Source organism: Nannospalax galili, unplaced genomic scaffold (assembly GCF_000622305.1).
Source record: "Nannospalax galili isolate Female #2095 unplaced genomic scaffold, S.galili_v1.0 scaffold41, whole genome shotgun sequence".
NCBI classification, from domain to species: Eukaryota; Metazoa; Chordata; class Mammalia; order Rodentia; family Spalacidae; genus Nannospalax; species Nannospalax galili.
The window spans coordinates 782,677-793,320 of NW_008344991.1; positions in this window are offsets into that span (position 1 = coordinate 782,677).

Sequence of the window (10,644 nt, forward strand, 5' to 3'; positions counted from 1 at the left end):
AGGTAGATAAAGAAGTTCAGCTGCCAAATTCAACCCCCTTGTAAAAAATTTCCACATGGCCAAAAATGTAAAAAGTTATTAGAATTTTGGAGTCTGTAGTGGTCACCAAGATGGTATGGGGAGAAAGAATGTCCCTTAGAGGGTTCTCAGTCTCATGTTTAAAGCATTTACCCAAACAGAAGCTTTAGGACAAAGCCATGAGGAAATGCAGCTGCAGCAGTAGCATTGGAGGTCCGACACATGGCAGATTGGAAGCCACATGGCAGGGAGAAGAAGCTTTAAATACAAGTAAAGAAGTACAAGATACTGGGCAACTAAAACATTAACGAAAGCATGTTTAGAAAAGGGAAATAAAGAGAAATTACACTTCTCTGAAAAATTTAGAAAAGCAGGCAGGGAATCCATAACTAGTTAGAGGAGGTGAGACAGCCTTGAGCAAAGGGTGGAAGAAAAGGGGACCTAAAATTATATTGAAAATAACAGTATCAGAATATATTCATTCCTCCCCGGGTTTTGACCCCCATGTGTATGGAAGCAGACCCAGCAAAGACTACTGACTACACAACTGCATCGTGGGGGTGGGGGAGAAGTTTATTTGAGAGCAAACAGACCACTGGACTGCCTCTTGGGAAACAGAAAAACGGCAGCAAGTAGGGACAGTCAGACATCTTTTATAGGTAGTTAGGTGGTTATGTAACTTTCCATGACATAGGCTAGGCAGTGTAGCTCAAGGATTGTTTGGTCTCCAAGCAAGCAGAGGAACTTGCCCTGTACTGTTTGTACCCACTGTTTTAGAATGTAGGAAGCTGTGCCACCATTTTGGAGCCTGCCAGGAACCTAACAGTTTCCATGGAGTTTCTTTTCCCTTCTTAGTTTCAGCCTGTATGCGCCCTTAGGGTTAGTAAATTGATTCTTTGGTAGGCCACACATAATAGGGAGTTTTGGTGTGATTTGGTTTGGGTGTTTAAATCAAGATACCTGTTTTTTTCTTATTTGAGAAGTTAGACTATTTGTATTTAAAGTCATTATTGGTAGGTGTTAGGTTTTGGATTGTAGGGGGTGTTCAAGAAGACATTGAGAGATATCGCTGGAGAATATGGAGTTTGTTAGAAGAGTTAACACTATGGACAGAGAGGTAATAGCATGTTAGGGACTCTGAGGAGAGTTCAGGTCCCACCAAAAGAAATATACAATGGAGGGGGCTCTGATTGCTGTGGAGAAAATGGGGCTCTTTCTGTTGACCAATGCCAGCTGCAGGAAGTTTTCAGTGTATCTCATTAATTTGCTGGCCACACTTCTCAGGTGTAACGGTTTCATCAGGATTCAGAAAGCTGTAATGGATCAGACCCACAGCAACAGACTTCCAAACAGTGACCAGGACCTTTTCTTCTTTTGGTGCAAGTTTGATTTTGAGACCTGCCTTGGATCATCTTCTCAGTCCAGCCACTGAGCTGATCATCACCATTTGTTATACACAGTCCACTTTCATTGCACATCACAATCTGATTGAGAAATGGTTCATTGTTCGGGGAGAGTAAGAAAGGATTTTTTGTCAGCTCATGAGTACTCACTTATTAAGCTTTTTGTTTTTTCCAAAGTGCTTCAAATGCCAAATGAATGACCATTGTTCAGTTCCATGTTGAATTCTTTGTCAATTTCTTCTGTAGTTGATGCTGGTTCTCAATTGGCCATTGCCAACTTCCAATGGCCAGTTGCTATCCCCCTCATTTTAAAGCTCTGGTTACCTTTATGGAATATAATTTTATTGCATAAAATAATTTGGGGAGTGTATTTGTGTGAGTACATGTGTGTCACAGCATGTGTGTGAAGGTCAGAGGACAACTCATGGGAGTTAGTTCTCTCTTTCAACTATGTTAGTCTGCCAATCAAACTCAGGTTGCCATCATTATTGCAAGTGTCTTTAACCACTGAGCCATCCGCTAGATTCCAAATTTTTTTTTTTAATGAAACGCCTTGAGCCACCTTTGTACCTTTGTACCTTTGTTAGCAGTTCATCAGCTTAATTTATTGTTGATGCTCTCAGTTTTCTGTACTGCTTTATAATCCATTTTGCATTCAAATAAGAAAATCACTTGAATTTTGTCCAGCATCATTCCCATACTATAAAATATAAAACAGCAAGAAATCATTAACAAAAAAATACCCCCCAAAGCAAGAAATGCACATTAAAATTATATAACATAATGATATTTACTAAGAATATACTCCATTATCAAATAGAAAATTTCAACAAAGCAAAAACCAAAATTATTTTCATACTAACCTAATAATTTTTAGTTCACTTGCACATAATCTGTTCTTCAGGTATTTTCCTTTGTGGTCTGATTATTCTTGTTGCGTATTCTTTTAATCTGCCCCACAATTGTTTTTTGTTGAGTTTCTTTTTTCTCATTTATAGTTTGTGCCCCTTAAACATTATCAAAGCTTAATTTAGTTTATTTTAGTTTTAGTATTTTTGTCTTTTATTTTTCTATTGCGATGGGACTGTATCCTGCTGTAAGTTATTCCATATTGTATAAAACTGGTTTTTAGCCGGGCGTGGTGGCGCACGCCTTTAATCCCAGCACTTAGGAGGCACAGGCAGGTGGATCCCTGTGAGTTCAAGGCCAGCCTGGTCTACATAGTGAGTTCCAGGACAGCTGGAGCTACAGGGAGACCCTGTCTCAAAAAAACCTAAAAAAAAACAAAACAAAACAAAACAAAAACACAAAAAAACAAAAAAAAACAGTTTTTCAGACTTTGCTTTGCCCTGAGATATTCTATTTTAGAAACAACTTTTGACTCCATTTTCAGAATGGAGTATGACTCTGTACAAAGGTGGACATGTGAATGAGACCATCTGCCCAGCACCACTAATACAACACAGACTGATAAATGACTTGTTCTTCCTTAGAAAGGGTGTCGCCCTATACTTTATCAAGGTTAATTGATACTTCAGGGTCATAAATGCATATGAATATTGTGTTAGGAAAATCAGTCCCAACAACTCACCTGGACCCCATAACAAGGCAGACACCTAGCACTGTTAGAGTGATGACAGCCCCCACTAACCTGTCTTCTGACCACCTAGTATGCAACAAGAGCTGACAGGCAGAGAGCTACTGGCTCCTACTCAGCGCCTCCTGCCCATCCTTCTTTCTGCCCATCTGGACTTGCTATCCATCACCCAGTCCTTTGTCTGGAGCCAGTCCTGCTCTTTTGCCTATGCAGCTGGAATTCATTTGTAATTTCTCTCTCAAGCCGGTGACATTGACAGCCAGGTCCTGCTCCTTCGGCTTCTGACTTGCTTCTTGGTTGTTATCAGTACAAACTGTACTGACATTTCCATCACCCTAATTTTGAAACCTTTTTAACTCCTCTGTGGACTCTTAACCCTTTTCAGCCATTTTGTAACTTACATATATACATATAAAATATATATTTATGTGTGACATATGATGTGTGATCTGAGAAGGTTGGAATAAAAGAACCTGTGTTTGCCTTAGTCAGATTACCAAGGAAAGTAGGACTATCTGGACAATGTTGCCATCAAACCCACTGTACCTTGTGAATTTATTGTTATTCATTAAATTCCATATTGTGGAAAAACACAAATGTTTTTAATATAGCACATACATAACTTCTTCAGAGTTGAGATATAACTTATTTATATACCACTGTTACATTGAAATAGAGCTCAAAGATTAAATACTTTCTTAATGAGATTTATAATTTTTCTTGCCATTTGTGAGCACTTTTCATTGTTTTAATGGTTTCTTTTCAGCATGTATGACTAGATTTGTCCAGTTGTGGTAAAGTTCTTCAGCTTTTATTTGTCTGAGCGTGTTCTCTTTCATTTTTGAAGGACATGTTTGCTGGGTGCAGTACCCCTGGAGGGATTTAACAAAAACTGAAGGTGAAGCACAAAATGGAGACTACAAAAAATTAGCCAATATAAACAAAATTGAAAGGAGAATTTTAAAAAATTGATAGGCTTTTGGACATACACTGAAAATAAAATTAAAGAGGTAAGATTCAAATAATCAAAGATTATAAGAGATTCTCACGAAAGCTACTCCAACAACTTGGCAGTCCTAAGATGAATGAATAAATTACTAAAAGTGTGCAAATGAATGTGCAAGACTGAATCAGAAAGAAGTAGATGTAATCAGAATAGAAATAAGTAAGGACATAGAATCGGCAATAAAAATAATTCAATTGATTCCAACACTCAATGGCTTAATGACTAAATTCTACCAAACATTAAAAAACCAATACCAATTCTTATTTTCCAAAGGATTATTTTTATTTTATGTGAAGGTTTGCAGGAAACCAGGATGCCAGGCCCAGGGTGAGGTAAGCCTAAAACCTTTAGGTCCAGGCTACATTCTCTGCTAAAGGGAGGGGCACTGAAAACAGTGGCTCTGATAATCCCTGTCTTTCAAAACACTGTGAGACTGGCAAGAGGAAGTGGCCTGGTCATAAAAGTTCAGGCTCCCTGCTCTGTGGGAAAGCGTCTTGATCAACAACCCTTAGCTCATCTCCTTGTCCTGAACACGTAATTCAGCTATTCTTAGCTAAGAGATTAGGCCAGGTTAAAGCTTTACTCTGAGCTAAAAGCTAAAAGTTTACCATACTTTTAGGTCTAAGAAAGAAAATATTGTGGCCAATAAATTACCGGATGGGCATTGATAACCTTGAGTAAAAGTTTAAGAATCCTTCTGGCACCAACTAACAGACTAAATGTCCTGTTTCTTTGTACCCTAAATCTTTGTATGTGACTGCCATATTCCATGTGACTGCTACTTCCTTGAGATGTGTAAAAACCATCTGAATTTTAAAATAAATGGCTTGTTGAAAAGACACAAGTCGCAGGGTCCAAGACCTGTCACTGATCAAGTCACCTGTCACCTGTCACCGATCAAGTCTCTCTGCTCCAAAGCCAGTAGGTCCCCTGATAAGCAAAGTCTACCCAAGTCCCAACATATGTTTGTTTTGCTGCATGTGTGTAAGTGCACCTGTGTCCTGCAATGCCTACAGAGGTCAGAAGAGGGTGTTGGACGCCCCTGAAACAGGAGTTACGGATGGTTGTAAGCTGCCATGTGAGTTCTGGGAAACAAATCCGAGTCCTCTGCAAGAGCAGCCAATGCTTTTAACAGCTGAGCCAACTCTCTAGCCCCAAGAAGGGACTTATTTTAAGAGGCCAGTGTGACACTAATACTAAGACAAATACTAAGGCAAAGGATACTTCAAAACAACCATCACCAGTGTAGGACAATCTCTCTAATGAATATACATGAAAATAGGCTTATGAAAATAATAATAAACCAGGTTCTACAGTACGTTAAAAAGTGGGCTTTGTCCTGTGATGAAAGAATGGTTTAACATGTCAGTCAATAAATGTGATGTGCCAGATGAATAAAATAATGAAACTGGCATAATGATCCAAATACATGCAGGAAAAGTATATGGCATAATGGAGCATCTGATTGTGATTTAAAGAAAAAAAAATCCCCTCTCTATACAATAACACAGAAGGAAGATATTTCAGCACAATAAAAGTTGCACACAACAAGCTTGTAACTAACATCATACTCAATGGTAGATGACTGAAAGAATTTCCCCTAGGATAAGGAAAAAGACAAGGACAGCCTCTTCTACCAGTTTATTCAACACAGTACTGGAAATGGTAGCCAGAATTATTGGCCAAGTAAAAGAAATAAAAAAGGGAACAAACAGTAAACTGTCTGTTTAATGATGTGATCTAAACATAGAAACCCTAAAGATTTCACCAAAAAGCTGTTAGAACTGGCAAGTTTAGCAATCCTTGTTTAACAAAACAAATAAAATATACAAAATCAATAGAAATTTCATTGTACTAACAAAAAAACCTTCCTAAAATGGCTTTTAAGAGATTCCATTCTCTCCAGGCATAGTGGTGCATGCCTTTAATCCTAGCACTCAGGAGGCAGAGGTAGGCGGATCTCTGTGAGATTGAGGCCATCCTGGTCTACTTAGCAAGTTCCAGACAGCTGAGGCTACAGGGAGACCCTGTCCCTCCCCCCACAAAAAGATTCCATTCTCAGCAGTATCAAAAAAATACTTAGAATTTTAACAAGAGTGAAATATCTGTACAAGGAAAACTATGCAATATTAAATATATGTATATAAAAGAGAAATAAATGGAAAAATTTCTCATATTCATAGACTGGAAGAACAAATACTGGTAAAAAGCAAAGAACAGACTTCACAAAATCCTTATCAAAATTGCAATGTCTTTACTTCAAAATAAAAATCTGACACAGCAAAAGAAACAGAAAATAAAGCAATAATGCAAAGACTGGAAAGATCACCTACAAGGTGTATCTCTTAAAAGAGTTAATGTCCAAAATATACAATGCTCTCACATAACTCTATAACAAGTAAAGAAACATCCTTACAGAATATCTAAACAAACATTTCTCAAAAGGCTATACTTATGTACACACATAAATGAACGTATTTATGAAATATTCCTTCCACAAATTTGTAATCAACAGGGAAATGCAAACTGAAATCACCATGAGACCTCACAGCTACAAGGTGGCAAAATCTAGCAAGTGTTTAGGAGCGTGCGGAGAACGCGCACCTTCGCATCTGACTGCTGGGAATGTAAATTGGTACTGTATTTTACAAAACAGTGTGAATGTTTCTTTAAAAAAAAAAAAAAAAAACACCAAAAACACATCGTGTGAACCAGCAGATTCACTTCTGGGTACATAACAAAAATAATTAAAATCTCAGTAGTTTGTAAATGATAGTCTTGGGAACCTTTTATCTTTTAATGTTCTTAAATTCGAATTTTTGCCTTTTCGGGATTTTGATGTAGTTTTAACAGTTCAGTTTGGCTTCTCAGCTCTTTTCTGCTTTTCTTTTTTAACGGAGCTTTAAAACAGAACAAAACAAAACAGCAAATGTCCTGGGGAAGGAACTAGTCCTGTGCTGGATTAAAGGAAGATTGCCGGTCCCCCGAGCCCTGGACGCCTTGCCAAACTTAGTACACTTTGGGTCTCCCCAGCATTGTGACGCCGGCTAAACTGCCGCTTTCCTTCTCCGGGTCGTCACTTTCTGCCGAATTCCTTGGCCTTTTCCTTATCCCCGAAGCTGACAGACCTCAAAGGGAAAACCCACACAGAATTCCGGGTTCGCACCAGTGCAATTCTACAGTCTCTGGGAAGTTGACTTCCTAAGCCACTTTTCTGATGCCAGACACATGGATGAATAATTGATGGATAAGTAGATGGCGATGACTGATAAATAGCCAGGTAATACACTAATATACAGAAAAGTAAAGCAGCAATTTATCTTAACAAATATCTCAAAATTGAATCTTAAAAATAGTTATAAAAAGCCAGGCGTGGTGGCGCACACCTTTAACCCCAGCACTTGGGAGGCAGAGGCAGGCGGATCTCTATGAGTTCAAGGCCAGCCTGGTCTACATAGTGAGTTCCAGGACAGCTGGGGCTACAGGGAGACCCTGTCTCATAAAAGACAAAAAAAAAAAAATAGTTATTAACATTTGAAAATCAGCTAATTTTGTGGAGTATTCACATTGTTCAAAACACTGAGTCTGTGCTGGTAAAATATCAAAATGAGCAAGAGAAAGTCTATATTATTAATCATATCTTATGATCTGCCAATTTGATTTCTCATAATGGAGACTTGTCCTACAAAGTTTTATCACTTCTCCCTTGTCTAACAGTACTGTCCACACTCATATCTGCGTCTGAATCACCTGACAGTTATTTCATACTGGTTAATACAGGAGATCAAAAAAGTGCTAAATGCTCTCTATGTATGTTATGATTTAAATATGAAATGTTCCCACAAAAGATTCACGTTGAAGGTCTGGCCTCCAGCTGGTGAAGTACTGAGATGTAACTGGATCATGAGGTCACTAACTTCAACAATGGACGAGTTCATAGCTGTACACACTAGTAGGAAATGGGGCCTGATAAGAAAGTCAGTCACTGGGGACTATGCCTTTGAACAGTCTCTCTCTCTCTCTCTCTCTCTCTCTCTCTCTCTCTCTCTCTCTCTCAGCTGCCAAGAAATGAGCAGGTTTCCTTCTTCTCATACTCCCTACCATGATGCCCTAAGAACAGCAGCACAGCAAGTAATTACAGGCTGAAACTTCTAGAACCCATGAACCAAAATATTCATTGCTCTAAGTTGATTTGGTAAGTATTTTGTAACGGTGTTGAAGAGTGACGGACATAATGTGCTATCACTAATAACCTTTATTGGTGTTTAGATTTTTTTTTCTCCCAACACGTAGTTAAGTCTCTTCATACAAAAAACAAATAGTTCTACTCAACTGAAAACTTATTTTATTGACTTTGCCTTTGCTTTATAAAAAGGAACATTTTCATTTGCATGAGAGTGCAAAGACTTTCAACAAGGAGTTCTCCCTGACTTTTTTTTCCTCATACTTCAGATGGCTTGTGTGGTCTTTTCTTGGTTTAAACAGTGGATGAAACTATTCCGCCAGGCTCTTTTCAGACTTCCTCAGAAATCTATGTATTAAGTCTCTCACATTATCACCTTTAACAGAGTTTCTGGTCAACATGCATCTCCCATACTGGCTCTTCTCTGGGCCCTGAGAGTGATCTCACTTCACAAGCCAAAGATGACAAAAACGCTGATATGAAAGACTTCTCTTCATCCAGGGTAATTCTTGATGCTCACCCAGTCATCTCTCTGGAAATGTCAAAGCTGTGAGTAGAGTGTTTGGAAATAAAATGGATATCCTGTCGCCCCTCTCTATGGAACATCTACATCACCAGGTTGCCAGTATTCTCTGAGACACATTCTCTGGAAATAGTGACCTGTGTCCTGTTCACAGAGAAGCCTGAAGTGTCTTTTGCATCTTTATTGACTAGGAACAGGAATAAAAATGACAGAGAGGTTGTGGTTGTTGAAGTCAAGAAGATAAGTGGCTGTTCACTGCTGTTTTCCCTGATTTGTGTACTTTAATGTTTTGTAATTTAAATTTTTAAAATAGTTTTCCCATGAGGAAAAAATGTTAGTTTCATAGCCTAAAGCATGAGATAACATAAGCCCCCCAAAGAAGTAAAAGTTTTGGCTTGTAATTTTCTCCTAAATAGCAATTTAAGCTTGGTTAATTTTTATTACCTTGGCTAGTGGATAGATGAACTGAAAAACAGCTTTAAGAATTTGGAGCTCAAAACACTATGCAGAAATAATAAGATGTAAAATAGTTTAACCAGATTCCTCTGATACTATTGTTGTATTAAATGTACACTTCCCACAGTCCCACTATTTGTTCCACATTGCATTTCATCTAATAAAGCCTCCTCTAAGCCCATCTTTTGTCCTTTTTTGTTACAAATCTTTGTTTCTTATTTGTCCTATCAGAGTCTGTCTTAGCAACCGAGACCTTTTCTATATAAATGTCTTGTCTTACATAGATACTTCTTGGAGTGTGACTTCTATTTGCTATGTTTTGCCTGAGCCTGCTGCTAAGACCTGTGCTCCCTGAAGAAGATTCTTCCATATGTGTCAGCAACGACCCATCGCTTCTTTTCTGATAGATTCCTGGCTCCACTCTTTGCTCTATCCTCTGTTCATGCTTTGGCTCTGAATAAGTTGTCAAACTCAAAACTTCTTTCCTGCCTTGGTTTCCAGATTTCTGCCTTTGTTCCATCGACCCCATTCTGCTTCTTCCCTGCATCCTGCAGGCTTGGCGGTGCTGCTCCCTATCCCCACTCAGCTCTGTGACTGAACGTCTCTCTTGAGGTGACATTTTCATATGGAGGTAGCTGGAACAATGCAATCCACGAATATGCAGAACACTTGCTTTCATATGGGCTGTTTTGGGATCACACACACCTCACATACACACAAACATGAACAGACATCATTTCTTATTTGCATCATTTCAAATAGCAAAATTATTTCATATGTTGCTATTAAAGATACCACTATTGCCTGTTGAGCCTCCAGGGTCCCAAATGCATATTATTATAATAATAAATCAAAATTAAGACAAATTCTTAACTGTTTAAATGTTTCTCAAACCGAGTCCAAGAAACCTGTATCAGCTTCTATCAGCAATAGAAAGGGAAACTGATCAGAAAGAGAACATTTCTTGTATAGTTTTTAGGTCATGTACTGCTTATTTGTCCCTTTATAGTAATGCCCATGATTTTTAATGAAGTGTCCTCCAAGCTTATTTTATGTTGACTTATCATTTTTTATTTTTAATGTTTTTGAGAATTTTATATTCTGGTACACTGTTTTTACATTACTTCCAAACTCCCTCTTCCTCCAACTCATCTCATGCCTACCTCACTGACTCTTGAATTCATGACCTCTTCTATGATTATTGTTACTAAAAATAAATATATATGTGTATATAAAAACTATTGCATCTGTTTAGTGTTGCTCTTATGGATTTGTGTTTAGTACTGACCACTTGAGATTGGATAATCTTTGGGTCGGGGCAAGTAAACCCTGGAGAAAACAGATTCTCCATCCCTCAGGAGCCACTGACTGCTTACTGTAGTTCTTCATCTAAGGGTGTGACATCATGAAATTTTCCCCTTTCACATTTGCATTTCAACAAATGGTGATATTTCATTC